Source organism: Lutra lutra, chromosome 1 (genome assembly GCF_902655055.1).
Source record: "Lutra lutra chromosome 1, mLutLut1.2, whole genome shotgun sequence".
In the NCBI taxonomy this organism is placed as follows: domain Eukaryota; kingdom Metazoa; phylum Chordata; class Mammalia; order Carnivora; family Mustelidae; genus Lutra; species Lutra lutra.
This window is the reverse complement of record NC_062278.1, coordinates 942932-968790: the sequence shown is the minus strand read 5'-3', so window position 1 is coordinate 968790 and position 25859 is coordinate 942932. Positions and strand designations below refer to the sequence as shown.

At 43.5% G+C, this 25859-nt stretch overlaps 1 protein-coding gene across 10 annotated transcripts in view; it reads left to right on the top strand.

Annotated features, from left to right (window-relative positions):
- The first annotated feature begins 999 nt into the window (after positions 1 to 999).
- PCBP3 (poly(rC) binding protein 3) overlaps positions 1000 to 25859 on the top strand; it is a 244439-nt gene continuing 219579 nt past the window's right edge. For 8 of the 10 annotated variants that reach the window (XM_047718070.1, XM_047718043.1, XM_047718051.1 and 5 more), the window contains exon 1: positions 1001 to 1191. The gene's annotated coding sequence lies outside the window, so the exon portion shown is untranslated. Of the gene's footprint in view, positions 1192 to 25859 lie in introns of all 10 variants that reach the window. The other 2 variants (XM_047718025.1, XM_047718060.1) reach the window with 2 other exon arrangements.

Sequence of the window (25859 nt, the reverse complement as noted above, 5' to 3'; positions counted from 1 at the left end):
GGGGTCTCCGGAGCTGGCCAGCCGGCGCGGAGACTGCCCGCTACGCGGACTGCTACGGGACGCCCGCCCTGGGCGTCCCAGACCTGCGGGGCGAGGAGGGGGAGGGCGCCGGCCGCGGAGGGTGCAGGCCCGGGTCTGGGTCCACTGAGCGGGTCCCACGCCCGAGACCAACCAGGCCGCTCCCGGGGCTAGTGACCCGAGCCCGCCACAGGCCACGCCCACAGCAAGTTACCGCCCTCACCTTCCCTCTCCCCTCCCCGCCCCCTCCTCTCTTAGCCCGGGGACGCGCCCAGGCCAACGCCCCACCCCTTTCCCTCTAGGGACCCGCCCTTCCCACCCCACCTTTGGCCCCGCCCCCAGCCTCACAGTCCCCGCCCAGGCCACACCCCCCACGCTCCAGGGACCTACCCTTCTCCCCTCCATATCCCCGTCCCTCCCCAGAGCTCGCCTCTGCCGCGCCCAGAAACCGCACCAGGCCACGCCCTTAGCTGGCGACCCGTCCCCTCCCCGCTCCACAGTGGTCCCGCCTCGCCTCCACGAATCAGGGAGCGCCCCAGGCCACACCTCCGGCTACTCGCCAGCCTCTTGCCCGCCTCTTGCCGTACCCATTTGTGGTCTCGCCCCAGTTCTGGGGCCCACCCACTGGCCTCGCCCCCCATGACCCTTTCACCGGAGACCCCGCCCCTTTCACTTATAGCTCCGCCCCACCTTGGGCTCCCCTCAAGCCTGGCACCGCCCCTGCCCAGTGACAAGATCGTGGTCCCGCCCACGACCTGTGACTCGCAGACCCAAGACCCCGCCCTAACTTCCGTCACGCCCCCATCACCATTGGCCCCGCCCCAGAGAGCTTCTAGGGCTCCGATTGGCCTCATCCGTCGCTGTTCCTCCGTTCGATTGGCCCGCCGCGCCCGCTTTCGCGAGGCCCAGTCCTTGGGCGGGGGGCGGGGCCAGCGGCGGCGGGCGGCGTGGGATTGGTCAGCAGCGCAGCAGGGGCGGGCCCGCGCCGCGCGCAGCGCCTTGGCTGGAGCGCGAGGAGCAGCTACCGCCGCCTCAGTCGCCTCAGACTCGGTCGCCTCAGGCTCCGCCGCCGCCTCGACCGCCCCGTCGTCACCCGCTCTCCCTCCCCCCAGCCCGGCCCCACCCCGGGCTCCGGCCCGGCCCGCCGGCGGGCACGCCCTCGTCCGCACACAGGTGAGCGGTAGCCCGCGGGGTCGGGGGCGGGGGTCCTGGGCCGGGTCCGGGGGGGTCGGGGCCCGGGGTCGGGGTCGGGGGCAGGGCCGGGGGTCGCAGCGGGCGTCCGAGCAAGGGCGCGGGCCGGGGCGGGCGGCGGCCGCTAACTTTGCCCGCGGGGCTCCGGATCGGGGGCGCCAGTGTGGCGCCGGTCGAGCGCGAGGGCCCGGGAGACCCGCCGGGGCCGCGGGGAGCCCGGGTCCCGGCCGCCCTCCGCCCCCGGGGCCGCGCGGGCTCGCGGGTCAGGCAGCGGGCGCCGTCCCCGACCCTCCGCTCCGAAGTTGGCGGCGCGGGCGGCGCTGCGGGGAGCGGAGGGGCGGCGCGTCGTGCTGGTCGGCGGACACCTGCCGCCTCGCGAGCGCCTCGGGTGGGGGTCGGGGTCGCGCCGGCGGGGCGGGGCGGGCGGGGCGGTGACCTCCTGGCCCCGCGTGCACGTGTGCGGGCAGAGCTCTCGCCCGCCGCCCCCGCGAGGGTCCCGCCCCGCGAGGGTCCGGCTCCGCCCCGCGAGGGTCCCGCTCCGCCCCGCGACGGCCGTGGGGACGCGCCTGGGGTCCCGTCTCGCGCCTTCTTCCCGCTCTGAAGTGTGTCACTCGCGTGTCGCGTCGGGAGTCAGCGGAGCGCGGTCCTCCGCGGCTCGGGTGGCTTCCGCTTCCCGCCTGTCCTCGAGGCGGCGTGGACGTCGGGTCGCAGCGCGCTGCGGTGCGTGGGGGACCGCGCGCGACCTGCGGAGGGGGCGGGAGGGCGGCCGGCTCGGCGGAGCCCCGCAGGCGGGCGGGAGGCGGGCCCCGCAGTGCGAGCTGCCGGTGGCGCGGGCCGTCGCCGTCCGTCGGGGCCCGGGCGTTCGGGGCGGAGTGCTGCTGCTCGGGTCGGGCCAGGGGAGCGCGTGCGGTGTGTCCCTGCGGAGGGCGACCCCCAGCCTTCGTGCCCCGGAACAGCGCGTCTCCTTCCCTCGTGTCGGAGACTCGCGTTTTGGGCCAAGCAGACCGTTCGCGCGACCTGGCGCTGGGGGCGGGGCGGGGCGGGGCGGCGGGCGACAGCCGGGACGTCCGGCCTCCCCGGCGTGAGCCGAGCCGCTGGCTGCGGGTGGTGTCCCGGACTCGGACACCCGCCGGAGACCCCCTCCCACGCACGTCCTCCGGCGCCGCCGGGGCCCGCGCTGTGGGCTGTCACCTGTGCGGGACGCACCGCAGGTGTCCCGGGGCGCTCAGCGCTTCGCCGCTTTCCCACCGTGCCCGGTGCCCTCCGGTTTCCGCAGCGCCTGGCGGGAGGAGGAGGAGCTGGCCTCGGAGCCGGACCGGCGCGGCGCGGGCTCAGGCTTCGGGGTGTGACTGGAGCCGCGGTGGGCGGTGCTGGTCGCCGACGCTGCTGGGCCTCAGGGCACCCCTTTCCCGCAAGTGTCTGTTGATACTCGGGGCTGCGGAAAATACACACCTTTGTGGTCATATTTCTTAGGTAATTATGTGAAAACGTCAACACGTGGGCTCATTTTGCCATTTAAAGAAAGTTGTCTTTTTCCTGTTGTTGGGGGGCGGCTGAGGCCCGCGAAACAGCTTCGCGTTCGAGGCTGGGTGTTGGCCGGTTCCCGGACTGGCCGCCACGTGCCGCGCGAAGTCAGTCCTATTTCAGGAGACCTCAGGGCTCCACTGCGCGGTGATCGCCGAAGCAGTTCTTGGTAGACGGGAATTGTACTTCCCGTTAGCGAAGGCTGGTCCTTTGGGCCAAAACAAAGAAAAATACCTTCCGATGTGTTGGACTCGGTCCCACCCTGAGGCTTAGCCTGAAACCGGCCGACTGGGAGGCGGGCGGCTCGCCCGGAGCTCTGGGTCCTAGAGGCTGCGACTGCGCAAGCCGCTGGCGCCCGCCCTGTCCATGGTGCTGAGCGCGGCCGCTGGTCCGGTTTCCTGTCCCCAGTCGCCGTCCAGCGCGGCCGCTTTTGGAGTCCGTCCGCGTGTGGTGACGAGCTCCGCGCTGTACGGGGCTGACGAATGGTTGGACACGTCTGAGGGAGTATATAAGTGACTCCTAAAAAGCTATGAAAAGGACAACCCAGGCAGCAAATGCGTGTTGACTAATTGAATTTAAAATAAAAAAAAATAAAGTCATTTTCAAAATTTACACATTAAAAAAAAGTCCAACAGTCGAACAGGGAAGTTGTGTTGCGTCTGAACGGAAGCATATCTTGTAAAAACTCAAGCCATGTTGTTCTCTTTTTTTCACGTGGATAATGGCGTCAACTCAACGTTCCCTTTCCTGCTACTTAGTCTTCTCAGCATGCGGGAATTTTCTGGCTGGAGTGTGGACATCAAGTAGCAAACCACTGAAATTAAGTGCGATCCTGTTTCCTTAACAACCACCCTCTTAAAAATGTACCCTTTGTTGTAATATATACACATATTTGTACATAGAAGCGGTTTCTTTTTCCATAAACCAGGTCAGTTGTAGCGCCCCTCACACCCATGTGGTGCTTTCCAGCTTTCCCAGACAGGACTGGAACCCTCTGTGTGCGTGGCGGGGCTGTTGGGCCGTTGTCCGTTGCCAGGCATTCTGGCCACGTTGGAGCAGCATCTATTCTCTTTTCTATAATTTTGAGGAAATCTTTGTAAGTCACTTTAGACAAATTCCTTATTCTCTTGAGGTTAATTTTATCTGTTCTTTAGAATTGGCCCACAGATTAGCAATAAGAAATAATGGGTATCACAACTCTTCCACGCAATTGTAAATTGTGCATCGACCTAAGCAGTGATTTGTAAGGTGTTTGGCGATGAGCATCTGAGCTAATTCTTTGGCCCCACCAGCTGTACACTTAACTCCTATTACTCTGTGAGAGTAACCTGTTCTGTTGAGGGAAACCCGGGGCAGGCTCTTTCTGCCTCCTCCACACTTCAGAAATACTCTGAGTGCCCACTCTTTGCCTGGCCCTGTGCTGTGATTTGAAAACTCACGGGGGAAGGAGACACAATATTTTTCATGGAAGGACTCCACTTTGGACTGACGAAAGGACTTGTAAACTGATGGTTACAGGGGGCCACACTAAGTGCTGCAATTGGGATACACAGAAAGTTGGGTTGGCTTGTCGAAGCGAGGTAATTCATTTAGGCTGGGACTCAGGAAAGGCTTCAGAGAGGAGGTGGCCTTGGGCTGAGACCTGAAAGGTGAATTGTAATTGTACTTGGGCACGGATGGGTGTAAAATTAATTACAGAAAGACCAGAGGGTTGATGTGACTGGAGAACAGAGTGTGGTGGTGAGGGTGTGGAGGGCATTGTGAAAGTGTTAGAACTCAAGAGGTGTGGAGGAGAGTCAACTGGAGATGGTGTGGCAGGCAGAATAATGGCCTCCCAAAGCTGTCCACATCCTAAATCCCCAGAACCTGTGAATATGTTACGTTACATGGGCAAAGAGAATTTAAGGTAGTAGTTGGAACGAAAGTTGCTAATCAGCCAATTTTATTTTATTTTATTTATTTTTATTTATTTATTTATTTTTTCATTACATTACTCTTAAATTTTATTAATGCCTTCAGTTTGTGCATCTAATCAGCCAATTTTAAAACAAGGAGATTATTCTGGGTTTCCCTGGGTGGGCCCAAACTCATCATGATGGTCCTTAAACATGGAAGAAGGAGGCAGAAGAGCTAGTGTCAGAGTGATGGGAAATGAGGAAGAGCACCTGTCATTGTTGGCTTAGAAGATGGGAGGGGTTACAAGCTAAGGAATGTGAGCAGCCTCTAGAAGCAGGAAAAGGTGAGAAAATGGATACTCACCAGAGCCTCTAGAAGGGAACACAGCCTTGTCTACGCCTTGATTCTAGCCCAGTAAGACCTTGTGTCTGAATTCTGATCTCCAGAACTGAAAGATAATTAATTTCTGTTGTGTTAAGCCACTAAATTTGTGGATGTTTGTTAGAGCAGCCATGGGAACCTGATACAAATTGGGGCTGCTCTAGAAAGTTTTAGCTGGCAAAGTTTGAAGAGGAAATAACATGATCAGATAGGCAGGAGAACACAAAATGTTTTAGCTGCTGTTGCGGGGGAGGTGGCCTCAGGTAAGCAAGGTTCTTATCCTTAGTTTCATCTCCTGGCAAGACTGGCATTTGATACTCTTAGCTGGCCTAACTCTCACCCGAAGTCTTTAACCGAGCAGCCTGTTGAGTCTCCACCGTTGCTTACTGCCACCTCCTGCTGGCTCACCTTTCTTCTGTGCTGGGCACTCTCAGGTCTGCGTGCACCAGTGGGATTGCAGGGCTCATAGAATGGGCCAATTCCAGCCTCAGAGCTGTTGTCAAAGTATTTTCCAAGGGTTTGTTTCTTCACAGCCTCTCTAGTCCCTTGTACCTTCAGATGTTTTAATTGTTGTTAGTCAACTTAGGTTACTTACTAGTAAGTGTGAAGATTTTTTTATCCATTTAGTGGCCACATGGGTTTCCTCTTCTGTAAATTGTTTTCATGTATTGTTTGTCCATTTGTTAGTCCTTTTTATAGCTTTTTAGAAGTCATTTATATATTCTGGATTCTATTTGTGCCCTATTTTTTTTTTTAGCCTTTTAAAAATGCTGTTTTGACAAACAGATGTTTCATTTTAATGCAGTCAGATTTATCAATCTTTTCCTTATGGTTTGTGATTATTGAGTTTTATTTAAGAAATTCTTTGTTACCCCAAGGTTATACGATATCCTCATCTTTAAAAAATTGGATATTTGCTTTTTATATTCTACTTGGGACTTATTTTTGTGTGAGGTGTGAGGTAGAGATACAATTTTAGAACTTTTCCAAATGCATAACCCATTGTACCGGCTTTATCACTATTGAATACCATCCTTGCCCCAGTGATCTGTAGTGCTTCCTTTGAAACACAAAACTTTACAAATATGTGGATCTGTTTCTGATTTCTCCATGTAAATAATGATAATTTCATTTCCTCCTTCCTAGCCTTTAAGCCTATTTATTATTTGTCTTATTTCTGTTGTTTGGACACTAGACAGAGTTGCATAGAAATTTTGATAAGGCTCTGCTGATACTGTTTTACACTTTGAAGGTAATACTTTTAGAGCCTTAAATACGAAGTGTGCTATTGTTTTTTGGTAGATTCCTTTCATTAGGTTAAAGATGGTCTCCTCTGCTAATAGTTCAGTAAAAGATTTAAAAAAACTATTAATAGAGTTTGAATGTTAACAAATGATTTTCTTTACCTATTTAGATGATTTTATGTTTTTTTTCTCTAAACTATGACTGAGGGGGCGCCTGGGTGGCTCAGACAGTTAAGCGTCTGCCTTCGGCTCAGGTCATGATCCCGGGGTCCTGGGATTGGCCTCTGCATTGGACTCCCTGCTCAGCTGGGAGCCTACGTCTCTCTCTCCGTCTGCTGCTGCTACCCCTGCTTGTGTTCTCCCCCCCCCCTTTCTCTGTCAAATAAATAAATAAAATCTTTGAATAAAATAAATTGTGACTGAAATGAAATATTTTAATTTTTATTTTTTTATTTTTTTTTTTTTTTTTAAAGATTTTTATTTATTTATTGGACAGACAGAGATCACAAGTAGGCAGAGAGGTAGGCAGAGAGAGAGAGATGGGGGGAAGCAGGCTCACTTCTGAGCAGAGAGCCCGATGCGGGGCTCGATCCCATGACCCTGGGATCATGACCTGAGCTGAAGGCAGAGGCTTTAACCCACTGAGCCACTCAGGCACCCCGAAATATTTTAATTTTTAATTTTAAACCATCATTGATTTCTTGGGATAAACTGTACTTTGTCATGACAGACTATTTTAAAAATTATTATTGGATCCAATATGGTAATATTTCATTTACAGTTTTGGCATATATTTTCATGAGAAGTATTGACGAATAATAATCTTTTCTGGTATTGCCCTTATTCCGATTTGGCATCATGGTGATGATTTGTCTTCCCTGTATTGGCTTCTGAAAGGGAGGGATTTTTGTTCCTTGGAAGTTTGGCAAAATTGATTCTTAAATACTCTGGATCTGGACCCTTTTAGAACATGGAGTTTCTTACACCTGCAGTTACACTTTAGAAGGGTTGCAGTTCCGTTCTTCTCACATTTCATTGGCCAGGAGGAGTCATCCTGGCCATACTCAGTTTCAAATGGAGCAGGTAGGTGGAGTCTTCCATGTCCCAGAAGCTCGGACAAATAGTAGTAACATTGACCAAACTATGGAGGGTAATTGATGTCAGTTCTGCATAGTTAGCCAAAACTCAGCCCGTGTTCCTCTGTAGGTCTTGTTTGAAGACTTACAAGTGTGCAAGGTCTGCAGGTATGTTGGTCCTCAGGGGACTGACTACAATGTGAAACTAACAGTGTGTTGGTTTATACTTGTTCTGAACAAACCATCCTACTTACTCTCCTCAGAACCCACCTCCTGTCTCTCTACCTTTCCTTATTGTAAAGAAAAAGCTTCCTTTTCTTATTCCTTTCTGGGGATCTAAGTCTTAACTGTCCTTCAAGGCTGGCACAGGTCCCACCTCCCTGCTTAAATCCTCTGTGTTAACTCTGGCTCATGGCAGACGCTCCCTTCATGTCTTACAGTCCTGTTCTGCCCCAGCCATGCAGAGAGAGCAGGGTTCAGTTTTGTTTATGGGTAGTCAGTGGATCAGAAGAGCCTTCAGATCCAAGCACATGTTTCCCTCCTTTGCCTGGGCTCTGCCTCGGGAGACAGATTTAGTGGACAGACTGTATGAAGATGGCCTCACCATGATCCCTGAGATTCACACCTTTGTATAATCTTTTCCTATTGAAGTAGGACTTGTTCTAACCAATAGAATAGGGCAAAAGTAATGGGGTGTCAGTTCCTTGATTATGTTACCTTAATATAAAATTTCGTTTTGTTAGAAACTCATTTAGAGGCTCTCTGCTGGCTTGCGGAAGCAGCTATGTGGGGGAAGCCCACGTGGTGAGAACTTCAGGTGACCTCTAGAAGCCGAGGGTGGCCTTCAGGGATAGCCAGTAAGAAGCAGGGGCCCTCGGTTGTACAGCAAGGAGACAACCTCTGCCAATACCCAGTGGAGCTTAGGAGTGAATTCTTCCCCACTGAGTCTTCTAATGAGAACACAGCCCGGCCAGCACCATGACTGCAGCCTTGTGAGACCGGAGGCAGGGAACCTAGGTCAGCCTGCTCAGACTCTCAACTCACAGAATCCGTGAGATAATAAATGTAAATTTTGAGTTGCTCAGTTTGTGATAGTTTATTATATAGTTATAGAAAACGGATGTATCTGTTCTTTACTGACCTCCAGTTTACCCTCACTAGAAGTAGATTTGCACTGATGAAGGGTATTTTAATCTAGTTGACGTAATCCGTTTTTAAAGTTTTTTTTCCTATTTTTAAAAGTGTCACAAATGTTTTGTGTAGAAAAATTGAAGCAAGCAAGGAGTATAAAGGACAAAATAAACATTCATAATCTTACCATACAAGAAAAGCCATTGTGTTTTTCCACCTTTGTGTGTGGTAGAATGCGCACGCCTCGGTTGGGATTCATTCCGTAATGCTTTGTGAGCAGCTCTCCCCGCGCGGCATACTGAGGACTTCTTGTGTCCTGTCATGTTGTTTTAAAATATGACTTTATTCTACCTGAAGATTCTTTATTTGACACAGAGTACAAATAGGGGGAGCGGCAGGCAGAGGGAGGGAGAGAAGCAGCTTCCTGCCGCGCGGGGAGCCCGATGCGGGGCTTGATCTCAGGAGCCTGGGATCATGACCTGAGCCGAAGGCAGACACTTAACAACTGAGCCACCCAGGCGCTCCTGAAAATACGATTTTAAATGTTTGCATACTACTATAGTGGGTGTCCCAGTTGCCTGAACCACTTCCCTGACAGCTAGACATTTATGCTGCTTTAAAATATTTATCATCATAAATAATGCTTTGATCAATAATCAATAACCTATACCAAAATCATTGTGTGTATTACTGCTAATTTATGAAGAGTAAGTTTCTAAAGGCAGAATTAATAGGTCCGAGCTTGTAGATGTTAAACCTTTTGATACTTAACCATCCAGCTTCCAATGTTTCTTTCTTTCTTTCTTTTTTTTAAGATTGTCTCTATTTACTCTGTTTCAGAGAGAGAGTACAAGTGTGGGGAGGGGAAGAGGGAGAGGGAGAGAAGCTCAAGCAGACTCAGTGGTGACCGCAGAGCCCAGTGCAGGGCTTAGTCTCACAGCCCTGAGATCACAATCTGAGCCAAAGCCAAGAGCAGTAGGATGTTTAACAGACTGGGCCACCCAGGCGGCCCCCAGCTTCCACTGTTCTTATAAAATGATATAAAGCTCAAACATCTGTTTGTGCAACTCACCAGCTTGGGATGGGACAGAACTATTGATTTTGAGCCTTTAGGTTCCTGTTTTTTTAACCCTGTTTGCAAAGTGCTTTTAAATTATTAATTGAAGTGCAGTATGGATTCTATTTATAGACACATTTGTGTATGAGATCGCTCCCTTAGTGCCTGGGCGAAAAGCCTAGGATTGCTCTTATCACATCCCTGTCTTTGTAAATCCACTTCTACTCCTATCCACCCTTTTTCTTTGTTCTCAACCAAATAGAGACACTGAGACACACAAGGTCTTGTAGTCTTGTGATTACTCAGATGAAATGGCTTTTCTGAGCTACTTCTTGCCATTTATGAACTAGTTGACCTCATAAGTATGAGAGATCAAAAAATTATTAATTTAAAAATATTTTTCCTGGGCGCCTGGGTGGCTCAGTGGGTTAAGCCGCTGCCTTCGGCTCGGGTCATGATCTCAGGGTCCTGGGATCGAGCCCCGCATCGGGCTCTCTGCTCAGCGGGGAGCCTGCTTCCTCCTCTTTCTCTCTGCCTGCCTCTCTGCCTACTTGTGATCTCTGTCTGTCGAATAAATAAATAAAATCTTTAAAAAAAAAAAATAAAAATATTTTTCCTGATTCATAAAATGAGTATTTAGAAAATTTGTGAAATAAAGAATGGTATCAAAAGCAAAATAAAAATATTTAATTCTGTCTCTCAAAGATGACCACTGTATAAACATAACATATTAGCTTATTCTTAGAATATATTGATTAGATTTCAGTGACTAATGTTTTGCTTGGGATTTTTGCATCCAGGTCTCTGAGTGAAATTGCCCCATAATTTTCCTTTTCCGTAGCTGTTTTCTCTTCAATTTGAGACAAATACTTGGTTTATTAATTTGCAGCTTTTTCCTTCTACTAATATGTGTATTTAAGGTGATACATTTCCTTATAAAATAATGCTTTAGCTGCATTATACAGAATTTGATTTGAGGTATTTTCCTTATTGTTTAGTATATACTGTACACTGAATTGTGCCCCTCTCAAATTCATGTATGTTGAAGCCCTAGCCCCCAGGATGATGGTATTGGAGATGGAGCTTTTGGGAGATAATTAGGTTTAGATGAGATCATGAGTGTGATAGGATTAGTACCTTATTAGAAGAGACCAGAGAACTTGCTCTTTTTCTTTCTCCTTGCCACGTGGGGATACAGCGGGAAGACAGCTCTTCGCGAACCAGGAAGAGGCCCCTGACCAGAGCTCTCCCATGCTGGCATTCTGATCTCAGATTTCCCAGCCTCCGGAACTGTGAGAAATAAATGTCCGTTGGTTAAGCCCCTCAGTCTATGGTATTTTGGTACAGTAGCCCAAGGAGACTAAGGCAGTTATATTTTCTAATTTCTAGTAAGATTTTTAAAATTTATAGGTCATTCAGAAGAACATTTAAAATTTTTCAAATATATGCATATTTTCTTATTCTTTTCCAGCACAGTTGCATTGCCCGCAAATCTTGCTCTTCATAATTCTTTGAAATTTGCTGATGTGCTTTATGGCCCAGAATATGGACTACAAGTTTTCTCACACATTCCTGTGTGCTTGAAAAGAATTAGGTTCAGTGTTGTATACATTCCATTCAGCTAACTTGTAACATACTTGGCTCCTCTCTGTTTTCTTAGTATTTTTTGGGTCCAGTTGTTATATCAATTACTGAGACAATTACCCAATTTCATTATGATTATAGATTTGTCTTATTTCTCTTTGAAGTTCTGCCAATTTTTATGTATATACTTTGAGTCCATGCTATTAGGGGCACGAGAATATAAAATTGTTACGTCTTCTTGAAGAACTGAGACTTTAATTATTATCAGTGGTTTTCTTTATCTCTAGTAATGAATCTTTGCCTATGGTATCATATGCCAGTGCAAAAATACACATTACAGATTGCTTTAGGCTCATAGTTGCATGATATCTTTGTTTTTTTATCATTTTACTTTGAACCTTACTGGTTTCTTAAAATTTAGGTATGTATCTTGCAGAATAATCAATTAGATTGTTTTTCATTTAGTCTGATAATTTTTGTCTTCTAACTAGAACATTGAACTCATTTATGTTGAATATAATTAGTAATCTATTTAATTCTATACTCTTATTTATTTTTCTTATCCCACATGTTCTGTGTTTATTTTTCTCTCTTTTCTTATTTTAAAACAGTATTATAATTTTTAAAAATCATTCTACTTTTCTTCTCTCTTCACTGTGTTGGAGGTTATAGTTTATTTTTCTTTCTTTTCATGGTTACCATGTAAATTAGATAATGTGTCATTAACTTACCCAGATAATGCAGTTATACGTGCCTTCTGGAGCATGCACAGAGCCTAGTGTCATAGAATACTTGAACTCCACTCTCCGTGTCCAGCTTTATTGTGCTTATTATTGCGTACTTCAATTCTATAAGCTTTTTTTAAACTCAATGAAATATTAATATTAACAACGTTGTTATTTAATGTGCCATCAGTGTTCATTTACATTTATTCACAACTTTGTCCATTTTTTGCTTCTCATTGCTCTCTGACATTTCTGACCTTCATTCTGGGGTCATTTCCCTTCTGCCTGAAGAACGAGCCTTCTTTAGACATTTATTTATTGCAGATCAGCTGGTAGTAGATACTCCCTATTTTTTTTTTCTAAAACTATTTTGATTTCACTTTTATTTTAAAAATTCTTTAAATTTGCTTAATTTTTGGGGGGAGATATAATTTGCATGCCATAAAATTCACCCTTTTAAAGTTTCTGATTCATTGGATTTGGTTTATTTACAAGATCGTGCAATAATTATTGCTATATAATTCCAGAATATTTTCATTACCTTAAAAAGAAACCTCATACCTATTAACAGTAACTCCCCATTCCTCCCTGTCGCAGCCCCAGTCCCTGGCAACCATTAATCTTCTTTCTGTCTCTAAGGATTTGCCTATTAGGGACATTTCATATAAATGGAATCATAAATATGTGGCCTTTCATGTCTGGCTTCTTTTACTTAGTGCATTATTATCAAGGTTCATCCCTGTTCTGGTGTGTATCAGCACTTCATTTTAATGGCTGAATGGTATCACATCGTGTAGATATATCACATTTTAGTTCTCCATTCATCAGTAGGTAGACATTTGGATTGTTTCGACTTTTTTGGCTATTATGAATAATGTGCTATGAAAAGTCACATTTAAGTTTGTGTACATACATATTTTCAGCTCTTTTGTGTATATACTTAGGAGTGGAATTTCGGGGTCATATAATAACTGTATGTTTAACATTTTGAGTAACTGCCAAACTGTTTTCCAAAGATGTTGCACCTTTTTACATTCTCACCAACAATGTATGAGGGTCCCAATTTCGTACCTTCATCCACACTTGTCATTTTCCAGTTTTTTGATTATAACCATTCTAGTGGGTGTGAAGTGGTATCTCATTGTGGTATTGATTAGCATTTCCTTAATAACGGCTGCTGTTGGTCCCCTCTTTATGTGCTTACTGGCTATTTGCATGTCGTCTTTGGAGAAATGTCTATTCAAATCCTTTGACCGTTTTTTTAAATTGGATTGTTTGTCTTCCTGATGAATTGTGAGTCTTGAAATTGGGAAGTGTGAGTCCTCCAGCTTTGTTCTTCTGTTGTTTTAGCTCTTCCTGGTCCCTTGGATTTCCATATGATTTTTTAGGATTATCATCCCTGAAAGACAGCTAGAATTTTGATAGGGATTGCATTGACTGTGTAGATCAATTTGAGAGTGTTGCCATCTTTTTTTTTTTTTTTAAGATTTTATTTATTTATTTGACAGAGATCACAAGTAGGCAGAGAGGCAGGCAGAGAGGGGGAAGGGAAGCAGGCTCCCCACTGAGCAGAGAGCCTGATGTGGGGCTTGATCCCAGGACTCTGGGATCATGACCTGAGCTGAAAGCAGAGGCTTTAACCCACTGAGCCACCCAGGCACCCCGAGAGTGTTGTCATCTTAATGATATAAGTCTTCCAGTCCAGGAGTATGGAATTTATTAGCTATAATAGTTTTTTAGTGGATTCCTGAGGAGTTTCTATGCATGAGATCATATAAATTGCATATATAGATAATTTTCCTTCTTCCTTTCTAATATGGATGCCTTTCATTTCTGTTTCTTTTGTAATTGCCTTGATTATAACCTGTGTTACAGTGTTGCATTGTTCTGGCAAGGGTGAACATCCTAATCTTGGTCCTGATCATGGGGGGAAAAGCTTTCAGTATTTCACCATTAAGTATGTTGTCAGCTGTGGGTTTTTGAGATGTCCTTTGTCAGTTTGGGGAGGTTCCCTTCTATTTTTATTCTAATAAGTGTTTTTGTCATAAAAGAGTGGTATTGTCAGATGCTTTTTCTGCTTCTATTGAGATGATAATGTCTTTTTTGTGCTTCATTTTCTTACTGTTATGCATTATACCAATTGATGTTTGTATGTTGAACCAACCTTGCATTTCTTGGATAAATTCCAGTTGGTCAAGGCGGGGTCATCCTTTTTATATACTGCTGGATTCAGTTTGTCGTTATTTTGTTGAGGATTTTTGCATTTGTATTCTTTTAAAAAGTTATTAGTTACATTCTAGTTACCTAACAACAGTATAATAGTAGTTTTAGGTGTACTGTGTGGTGGTTGATTACTTCCATGCCTCACCTGGTAGTCATCACTGCAAGTGCACTCCTAATCTCCATCACCCACCCACCTCCCTCTGGTCACCATCAGTTTGTTCTCTATAGTGAAGAGTCTGTTTCTTGGTTTGCCTCCTTCTCTTTTTGTCCCTTTGGTCGTTTGTTTCTTAAATTCGACGTGAATGAAGTCATATTGTATTTTTCTCTGACTTATTTTGCTTATGTATTATACTCTTTAGCTCCATCCGTGTCATTGCAAATGGCAAAATTTCATTCTTTTATGGCTCATATTCCATTGTACTCAACGTACATACTCAATATTCCATTGTAAATCTACCACATCTTCTTTATGCTTCATTAGTCAATGGCCACTTGAGCTGTTTCAATAATTTGTCTATTGTAGATAATGCTGCTGTAAACATTGGGTGCATGTATCCTTTTGAATTAGTATTTTTTTATTCTTTGGGTAAATACTAGTAGTGCTGTTGCTGGATCATAGGGTAGTTCTATTTGTAATTCTTTGAGGAGCCTCCATCGTACTGTTTTCCACAGTGGCTGCATGTTTGCCTTCTCGTCAACAGTACAAGGGATTCCCCTTTCTCCACATCTTGCCAACAGCTGTAGTTTCTTGTGTGGTTGATCTTACCTATTCTGGCTGGTGTGAGGTGACATTTCAGTATAGTTTGGATGATGAGTGATGTTGATCATTTTTTCATGTGTTTCTTGGCTGTCTCTATGTTTTCTTTACCCAAAGCAGTTTACGCCTTAATGCAATCCCTATTGGAATACCAACAGCATTTTTACAGAGCTAGAACAAACAACGCTAACATTTGTATAGAACCTCAGGAGACCCTGAATAGCCAAAGCAGTCTTGAATAAGAAGAGCAAAGCTGGAGGCATCACAATTCTGTACTCAAAGTTATATTACAAGACTATCCTAATTAAAGCAGTATGGTATTGACACAAAAATAGACATGTACGTACATCAGTGGAACAGAATAGAAACCCCAGAAATGGACCCATGATTATATGGTCAAATTAATCTTTAACAAGGCAGGAAAGAATATCCAATGGGAGAGAGTTTCTTCAGCAAATGGTGTTGGGAGAACTGGACAGCAATAAGCAAAAGAATGAAACTGGACCACTTCCTTACACTAAACACAAAATAAATTCAAGATGGGTTAAAGATCTAAATGTGAGACCTGAAACCACAAAAGTCCTGGAAAAGAGCACAAGCAGTAATGTCTCTTAAATCAGCTGTGACAGCTTCTTTCTAGGAATGTCTCTAAGGCAAGGGAAACAGAAGCAAAAATAAGCTATGGGGACTCCACAAAATAAAGAGCTTCTGCGCAGTGACGGAAACAGTCACCAAAACTAAAATGAAGTCCATGGCATGGGAGAAGATACTTGCAAATGACATATCTGATAAAGGGCAACCATCCAAGATATATGAAGAACTTACAAAACTCAACACCCAAAGTTGAATAATCTAATTAAAAAATGAGCAGAAGACATGAATAGACATTTTTCCAAAGAAGGCATTTGTATTCTTAGAGCATGTTGGTCTATTTTTTTTTTCTCTTGTGATATCTTTGGTTTTGATATCGGGTAATACTAACCTTATAGAGTGAATTGAGAAGTGTTCTTTTCTATTTTTTGGAAGAGTCCGTGAGGGATTAGGGTTAATTCTCCTTAAATGTTTGGTAGAATTCACTAGTGAAACCATCTGGTTCTGCACTTTTCCTTATGGGAAGTTTCCAATAACTAACTCAATGTCTGCTTGTTTAGGTTTATTCAGATTTTCTGTTTTAGAATCAGTTTGATAGTTTGTGTCTTTTAGGAATTTATCCATTTCACCTAAGTTATCTAATTTGATAGTAAATAATTATTCATATTTCTTTATAATCCATCTTTATTTCTGTAAGTTTCATTTCTGATTTTTACTAAGTCTTCTCTTTCTTAGTTCAGATAAAGAATTGTCAGTTTCATTGATCTTTTCGAAGAATTGTCTTTTGGTTTCATTGTTTTTTCTCCATTGCTTTGTATTTTCTATTTCATTTCTTTTTGTTCTAATCTGTTTTTTCCTTTTTTCTGTTTGCTTTGGGTTTAGTTTACTCTTTCTAATTCCTTAAGGCAGAAGGTTAGGTTATGGATTTGAGATAGTTCTTCCTTTTTAACGTAAGTGTTCATGCCTATACAGTCCTCTAATCACTGCTTTTGCTGCCTGTTATAAGTTTTGATATGTTGTGTTTTAATTTTCAGTCGACTTAATGTATTTCCCATTCCCTTGTGATTTCTTCTTTGATTCCTTGCTTATTTAGAAGTATGTTATTTAATTTCCACAAATATATGAATTTCTTAAGTTTCTATTGTTGGCTTCTGATTTCTTTTCCTTGCTGTCAGACAACATACTTACACAGATTTCAATTCTTTTAAATTTTGATGTGATTAAACATCTGATCTGTCCTTGATTTAAACTCCATGTGTAGTTTAAAATAATGTATTTTCTGGTTTTGGACTGGAGTACCCTATAAATATCTGTTAGATCTAAGTGTTTTATAGTGCTATTAAAATCTCTTTCCTTTCTGATCTTCTGTCCTGTTGTTCCATGTATTGAAAATGGGATATTGAAGTCTCCAACTATTATTGTGAATTGTCTAATTCTCCTTTGGGTTCTGTTAATTTTTTGTTGCATACATTCTGGGGCTCAGTATTTTTTTATTTATTTAAAGATTTTATTTATTTATTTCATTGAGAGCGAGAGAGCACATGCAGGTAGAGGGAGAAGCAGGCTGGCTCCTCACTGAGCAGGGAGTCTGATGTGGGCCTTGATCCCAGGAACCTGGAATCATGACCTGAGCCAGAGGCAGAAGTTTTACCGAGTGAGCCACCCAGGCACCCATGAGGCTCAGTTTTTAGAAACATATGTATATAATTGTTATACTTCTTGACGAATCGACCCTTTTGTCATTATAAAATGTCCTCTGTCTCTGGTAACCATTTTTGTCTTAAAATTATTTTGTCTGATGTTGGTATAGTCACTCCAGCTCTCTTTTGGTTACTGTTTAGATAGTATATTTGGTTTTGTACTTTCACTTTTAATTTGTTTTTGTCTGAATTTAAGAGTGTCGCTTGTATATTGCATATGTATAACTGGATCACGTTTTTGTTTGTTTTAAGTAGCATAATAGACAATGTATGGAAACATCCCAGCTGTTCACTGACTGATGAATGGATAAAGAAGACGTGATATATATGTATAATGGAATATTACTCAGCCATAAAAAATGACATTGGGGTGCCTGAGGAGCTCAGTTGGTTAAGCTTCTGCCCTTGGCTCAGGTCATGGTCTCAGGGTCCTAGGATCAAGCCCCACTTCAGGCTTCCTGCTTAGTGGGGAGCCTACTTCTTCCTCTGCCACTCCCCCTACTTGTGCTCGCTCTCTTTGTCAAATAAATAAAATCTTAAAAAAAAACATAAATAACAACAACAGAAAAAGAAAGATGTCTTGCATTTGCAACAATATGGTTGGAGCTAGAGTATTATGCTAAGTGAAATAATTCAGTCAAGAAGGACAAATACTGGGGCACCTGGGTGGTTCAGTGGGTTAAAGCCTCTGCCTTCAGCTCCAGTCATGATCCCGGGGTCCTGGGATTGAACCCTGCATTGGGCTCTCTGCTCAGCAGGGAGCCTGCTTACCCTCTCTCTCTGCCCGCCTCTCTGCCTACTTGTGATCTCTGTCAAATAAATAAATAAAATCTTTAAAAAAAAAAAAGGAAAATACTATATGATTTCACTCATATGTGAAATTTTATAAACAAAACAAATGAGCAAAGGGACAAAAAAAGAGAGAGGCAAACCAAGAAATAGACTGTTAACTATAGAGAATAAACTGATGGTGAACAGAGGGGAGAGGGGTGGAAGAATGGGAGAAATAGGTGATGGGGCTTAAGGAAGGCATTTTTTGTGATGAACTCCAGGTGTTGCGTGGAGGTGTTGAATCACTACATTGTACACCTGAAGCTAGTATTACACTATATGTTAACTAATTGGAATTCAAATAAAAACTTTAAAAAGCCCATCAACACGATTTCTGCCTTTAAATTGGAATTAAAAAAAAAAGATTTTATTTATTTGACAGAGAGAGACACAGTGAGAGGGAACACAAGCAGGGGGAGTGGGAGAGGGAGAATCAGGCTTCCTGCTGAGCAGAGAGCCTGATATGGGGCTCGATCCCAGGACCCTGGGATCATGACCTGAACCGAGGGCAGACACTTAATGACTGAGCCACCCAGGTGCCCCTAAATTGGAATGTTTACTCCATTGACACAACGCAGTTCTGATAAGGTGGGACTTATTCCTGCCATTTCGCTATTTTTTTTTTCCTATATGTCATGTCTCTTGTTTTCTGTCCTTCATTACTGCTTTCTTTTCTATGAAATAGATATTTTTTAGTGTGCACTTTCAATTTTTTATTTATTTTGCTATTTTTACTTAGTTATTTTCTTTGGGGTTACATGGGACTTCTTACTATTAACAACTAGTAATAATTTAGTTTAGATTCATACTGATTTACTATCAATGGTACATCGAAACTTTGCTTCTGTATATCTTCATTCCTTCTCACTTCATGCTGTCATACAAAGTACATCTTCATACATTCTGTACACATCAACACTGATTTATAATTATTGTCTTGTATAGTTATCTTCTGTTTGAAATAGGAGAAAAAACTTAGAAATATTATATTTATGCTGTCTTTTCTATTTACTTCTGTATTTAGCTTTACTTGTGCTCTTTATTTCTTCACCTGGATTTGAGGTACTGTCTAGCTTCCTGTCATATTAGCCTGGAGTCCATTTAGTATTTCTTGTAGGACAGGTTTTCTAGAAACTTACTCGGTCAGTTTTTGTTGTCTGAAGATGTCTTAATTTCTCCTTTGCTTTTGAAGGGTAATTTTGCTGGATGTAGAATTCTTGTTTGGCAGTCTTTGTCTTTTATAATTTTGAATATGTCATCCCATAACCTTCTAGTTGCCAGGTTTCTGATGAGAAATCAGCTATTACTTATTGAGGAGTCTTTCAAATGATGAGTTGCTTTTCTTGCTGCTCTCAAGGTTCTCTTTTTGTCTCTGTGTTCCAATAGCTTGATTATGATGGGTCTAGTATGGTTATCTTGGAGTTTATCCTTAAGGGTTCATTGAGTTTCTTGGATGTGTAATGTTGGTTTTTTCCCCCCCCAAATCTGGGAAGTTTTTAGCTATTATCTCTTCAGATACATCCCCTTCTCTCTCTTTTCTCCTTCTGAAACTTGTACTCCTTTTTCTCTTTTTATCTCCTTCTGAGATGTTCATTATACATATGTTGGCATGCTTGATGGTGTCCCACAGGTCTCTGAGGCTCTGTTCTTTTCTCCTTTTTGTAAGGAAGACTTACTCACTTTATACAATGGGTTGTATAATAGGGGAGAGAGATTGGGCTCAATACGTGCTCTGTTCATTTTTCTTCCCAGTTTTTACTTTCTGTTTCTTAGACTGGAAAATTTCATTTGACCTATCTTCAAGTTCTCCAGTTTGTTTTTGACTGCTCAAATATGCTGTTTAATATTTCCAGTGATTTTGTCATTTCAGCAACTGTACTTTTTAGTTCTAGAATTTTTATTTAGCTCCTTTTTATATTCTCTCTTTATCAGTAGTCTGTGCTTGATGAGACACCATTGTCATACTTAATCTTTTAGATGTGGTTTCCTTTAGTTTTTTTGAACATATTTAAAATAGATTATATATTGTCTTTCTCTTGTAGGTCCAATGTTAGCGCTTCCTTAGGGGTAGTTTCTGCTGATTGCTTTTTCCCTGAGTATGGGCCATATTGCCTCTCTCTCTCTTTGTGTGTGTCTCTGTTTCTCTCTTTCTGTCTTGTATGTCTCATAATTTGTCAAAAACTAAACATTTTAAATAATATATGTAGCAACTCTGAAAATTTGATTCTCCTTTCTCCCCTGGAATTTTTGGTGCTTTTGCTTGTTGTAGTAGTTTTTTGTGTTTTGTTTAGTGACTTTCTTTAACTAACTCTGTGAAGTCTGTATTCTGTGACACGTATCTCCACTCATTTGTGATCAGCTAAGGACTGGACAGAGATTGCCTTAAATGCCAGGAATCAGTAAGTCTCCTAGACTTTCCTGAGGAGCTGTGTGGTTGTATCGGGGTATGCTTTAACGTTTAGTCGGGCGGTTTACAGCTCTGCCTGGGTCTTTTATTTCCCACTAGTACAGAGCCTCAGAGTCAGCCCAGTGTGTGCGTTCAGCTGTCTCAGCTACTTCCTGGGCATTCACGCAATCTGGAGTATGTGCACGCTTCTACATGTACATGTGACCTTCTGGATTTCCAGGAATATGTTGGAGTTCTTAAATTCTCCATAGACGTCTCATTTTCCAGCTTTTCCTACCAGGCTTTGGGTTAATGTATTATTTGTCCCACCTATTGTCTACCGTCTGAGGTAGTTACAAAATGGAACAATTGATTCTGATTGTTTTAACATACACCTCTGAGGAGAATGCTTTTCGCACTGGTCTTACTCTGATTCGGGTCAAATAAAGACATCCTTGCAAGTGGAACTTATTAGCCATGTCAAATAATGACAGTTCTGTGGGAATAAGGCTTTCAAAGAGTTCTAATCCTGTTCTGTCCCTTTCTGTGACTGCCAGACTGCTGGTTTTCACTCTCATTGCAATCTGTTGGTTTTTAAGACAACTATAGCACTGAGGTGGCATTGGGGGAAAATGAGAACAGGGAAAGTTAAGCCACTATAAATGTGCTGTTCTTATGGAGGTTCAACTGTTTTCCTTAAACAAATGCTCCCCAGATTGCTGTACGCCTTTGGTTAAATTCCCAGATTTCTGACAAAGCTGAATCTGATGATTTTGCTATTTTTTCATTGCTTTTATGGAAGAGGGGATTTTTGGAGTTACTTTACTACTTCCACTGACATCACCCTCTCACCTTTCTTCTTAAAAGACTCATCACTGTATATTGAATTTCATGCCGGTGTTATTTTCTTCCAGCACGTTGGAGTTATCTTCCCAGTGTCTGGCTTTTGTTTTTTCTGTTCAGGTGTCAGTAGTCATTATAACTGCTGTGCCTCTGGAGGTAATCTCTGCATTTCCCATTGCTTTTTGAGGATTTTCTTACAGATCTTAAGTTTCTGTAGCTTCCCTGAGTTCCATGTCTCCCTGCCGATGGCATGTTGGCTTCTTGTATCTGTGGTATGAGTTCTTTCATAAGTCTGGAAAATTCACTGTCATTATCTTCAGATCATTGTTTCTGCCTCATCTTCTCTCTTCTTCCCTGCTAGGACTCTAATTAAATGTGTATTAGACTTTTCACGATATATTCTCAGGCCCTCTCTTTTGTGTTTCCCAGATTTTGATCTCTCCATGCTTTAGTTTGAGTATTTTCTTCTGACCTAGTTTCCAGTTCATTGGTTCTCCCTTCAGTAGCACCTATTCTGCTTAAACACCCATTCAGGATTTTTTTTACTTTTTAGTTCTAGATTTTCTTTAACAAATTTGAAACTATATTACTTTTTATAGCTTCTTAGCTCTCATTTACGTTTTTGGCCATAGTAACTGTCAGGTTTTTTACTTGTTTGTATTTTCCAATTTTTTAATTGTAGTAAAATATATATAACAAAATTTAACATCTTAACCATTTTTAAGGATTTAGTGTACCGTTTAGTGGCAATGGTATTATATACATTCATAATGTTGTGCAACCTTCACCGCCATCTATCTCTGTAACTCTTTTCTTCTTGTAAAACTGGGATTCTATTCCTGTTAAACACTAACTCCCCATTCTCTCCTCCCCTAGTCCTTGGCACCCACCATTCTACTTTCTGTCCCAGCGGTTTTAACTGAGTACCTCATATAAGTGAAATCATGTAATATTTGTCTTCTTTGTGACTGGCTTATTTCACTTAGTATAATGTCATCAAGGTTCATACATGCCAGCATATGTTAGAATTTCTTCCTTTTTCAAGTGTATTTATGTGTATACCACAATTTTCTTATTTATTTAGCTGTCAGTGGACAGTTGGTTTCCTTCCATGCTTTAGCCATTTTGAAATAATGCTGCTATAAATATGGGTGTACAAATCTCTCTTCGAGACCCTATTTTTAAGTCTTTAGAGAAATACCCAGAAGTGAAATTGCTGGATGATATGGTAATTCTATGTTTAATTTTTTGAGGAACCACCATGGTGGCGTCGACGGTAGCAGCACCATTTTACTTTCCCTCAGCAGCGCACAAGGAACCAAGTTTCTCTATATCCTTGTCAGCACTTGCTAATTTCTGTTTCTTTGGTACTAGCCATCCTAGTGGGTGTGAAGTGACACTCATTATCATTTGGATTAACATTTCCCTTAGGATTAGTAATGTTGAGCATCTCTGTATGTACTTATTGTCCATTTCATATATTAACTTTAGAGAAACGTCTTTTCACGTCTTTTGTCCATTCTTAAAGGGGTTGTTTGTTTTTGTGTTATCGCAGGTGCATTTTTTTAATAGTCTGTATTGGGTAATTCTAACTTCTCATGTCTTTGTGAACTTGTTTTTTATTTTTTGGGTTTTTTTTTTCCCCTTTGTGATTTCTTCTGTTTCTTACTTGTGGTGTCTTATTTCTTTGTGTGTGCTAGACATTGTATTTGCAGAGTTATTTTGAGGGATAATTTTAGACCTAGGATGACTGTATCATTTTGGAGAGCTTTTGACTTGTTACCTCTAGGCTTCTTCAGTCTTAAAGGAGCCATCTTAATTCTAAGGCCAACCTTAGATCAGACTGTGGTTCTTGGGATGGCTGTTTGCTTTTCAGGACATCTTACCCTTAGGGTTTAGATCTTTGTGGTTCTAAAATGTTGAGTGCTGGTGTCTGGGAGTTCAATTCAAGCTTTCACTCTGTGCCTCTAGCCTCCAATTTCTGGATTATTTCAGGTAATTTCAGCATCTCCCAAATGTTGGGAATTTGCACAGAAAATTTACTTCCCTTTAAAGTAACAGCCCACTGTGGATGTTCCTTATCAGTGACCAGCTTTCCCCTGCATGATGATTTGGGTCTGGCTCCATATAGTTCTGGTTCTGCCATCTGCTAGGCTGGTAGCATCCTCTAGGGCCTGAACTTCCTTTGTCCAGCTGGCAGATGGGGAGTACCATGTGAGGAGACGCACATACCTCTTACCCATGTTGGCCTGGACATGGCATGTATCACAGCTGTGTATATCCCACTGGTAAGATCTGGTCTCGTGGCCCCACCTAAATGCACGTGGGAGATTGGCAAGATTAGTCCCTGGTTGGAAGCTGTTTGGTGGACAGTCATTTCTGTCTCCATCTTCTCCTTGGCCACAAACATACTCAGGCACATCCTACTTTTATAATCATTATGTACTCTCCCAGGGAGACAGTCAAGTCCAGATGTGACTCATGAGGTTTGGTGACTGAGCTAACACACAGCGTATCTGGTGCTTACACTGTACGGTGTGGAGCTGAGCTGGGACAAGCGCAATTAAAACCACCTTCCATTCTGGGCGGGGGTGGGGGGGACGGCAGATAGACATTCGTCCTGAGTCCAGAGCGAGGATGACATCCTGTGGGCAGGTATTGTGAAAGTGTCTGTCATGGGACGGCTCAGTTAAGTATCCGCTTTTGGCTCAGGCTGTGATCTCAGGGTCCTAGGATCAAGTCCTGCATTGGGCTCTCTGCTGAGCAGGGAGCCCGCTTCTCCCTCTCTGCTCCTCCCTGCAACTTGTGCCTCTCTCTCTCGCTCTCTATCTTAAATAAATAAACAAATAAAATCTTAAAAAAAAAAAAGTGTTTGTCAATGACTGGTGATCCATGGCACCAAGAGCTCACCTTGTACCTGTGATGGAGCAGGTTGGGAACACACACCTCTGGGAACCATGGGGCTTTGAGGTAAGAGAGTGCTAGAAAGAACCTGTTATAGAATTTGAGCTTTGGCTGAGTGATTTGGGGGAAGGTCCAACAAAGGTCAGTAAGTGGGACCATTTTATGAGTGTCTCAGTGAGTCTTATCTAGGGAGGTTGGGCTTGGATGAGGATAATGCTGTGATTGGTACGGAAGCAGCTGTCACTCGCATTAGCCAGGAGAGGGCCATGCCTGGTGTATTTGGCTTGGGCAAGATTCCTGCTTTGTCTGTGTTCTGATGTGGTGATGGCAGGGTCTTGTCATGATTCATCGTGGTCACACTGTGGCCTGTGTCTGATTCCCTCACCTCGGCTCGGGGAGTGCGGCAGGAAGAACTTCTGGCTGTTGTCCTTCAGGACTCCTTGCCCTGCCCCTGGGAGGCTTGTCTTTGTCCTTTGTCCTCCCTGGACACATCTGCCTGGGGCCTTGGAGAGACTCTAAATCGGGAGTTGGGGGTGCTGCACAGACATCATAGCTTTCTTTCTGCTTGTGGAGGTTTGGAGATCTGAGGTTTGACAAGTCATTGAGTTTATTTAGGCTCATTTTTCTTTGGCAGTACAATTCTCCCCAGATTCTGTTCTGTTCTTCTGGAAGTCCCGTGTCTTAATAACTACATCCAGAGTTCCGTCCTGGTCTTGATCCCCCAGCCTACTTCGTAGGTCTGCTTTCTCGTACCCGTGTCTCTCTACTTAGGTTTATCTTGAAGGCATGGCTGTGGGTGGGAAAGAAGCCCTGTAATCTGATCTGTGTATACAGCGGAGCCCTCTCTTAACTGAGGAGTCTTTGTGGGCCTCTGCTTTTCAGAACATTTTCTCCCTTTTATCTTACACTTGGGGTGCAGAAAGGGTGGCTTTTCTCACTAGATGACCCCATGTTTCTGGACTGTCTCTAGATGCTTTCCTGTCTCTCTCAGGTTGGCCAGTTTTTGCCGAAGGTCATCTCTTTCTCCAATGTGACATTATGACATTATGTTACCCACAAAATGGGTAACAGTCACTCCAACTGCTGGCACCCTCTTTTTTCTTCTCCCTGAGCTGTGATCTGCTTTCAGGTGATCATAGGAAACACTTTGCCATGCAGGAGACACAGCGTCCTCATTACCAGCTGCCTGACAGTGGATCCTATTACGGCATCACCCCTCTTCAGAGAACCCATTGCAGTCTTAATTCATTTATGTTGAAATATGTATTTAATGATAGATTATTAAAAGAATATTTCTGATCTAAACGCTTCGTTTGGGAATTATTTGAGCCCTTTCTCTTGCTCTGTTTCTTGACCACTTGGAAATGAAGCCATTTACTTGTGGCAGATTTCTAGGCTGACATCATCACAAGGGCATAGTGTGGTAGTCCAGCTTTCCTGCATTTCACTGTATTCATGTTGGAAAATCAACTTTTCTGATTTCTTCCAAGGAGGAGAAATAAGACACTTCAATTTTTTCAGGATAGGTGGGCTATAAATAAAGTGAATAAAGTCGATGAAGAAATAATTTTGAGTCCAAGTTGCAATGATGTGGAAGACTCACAAGGGCACTGTTCTTTGCCCTGTGGTAGCGGGGCCCTGGGGTCCTTCCCTTGCTCTGAGTCTGTTTTTGCTTTGAAAGAGGGGAGATGTGAGGACCTGGCCTTTATATTTCTCTCGGGGCCATTGTGGAAGTGAAATGAGATGATTGACATGCAAACACATTTAGTAGTAAAACTCTCTGGGTGGATAAGGCAT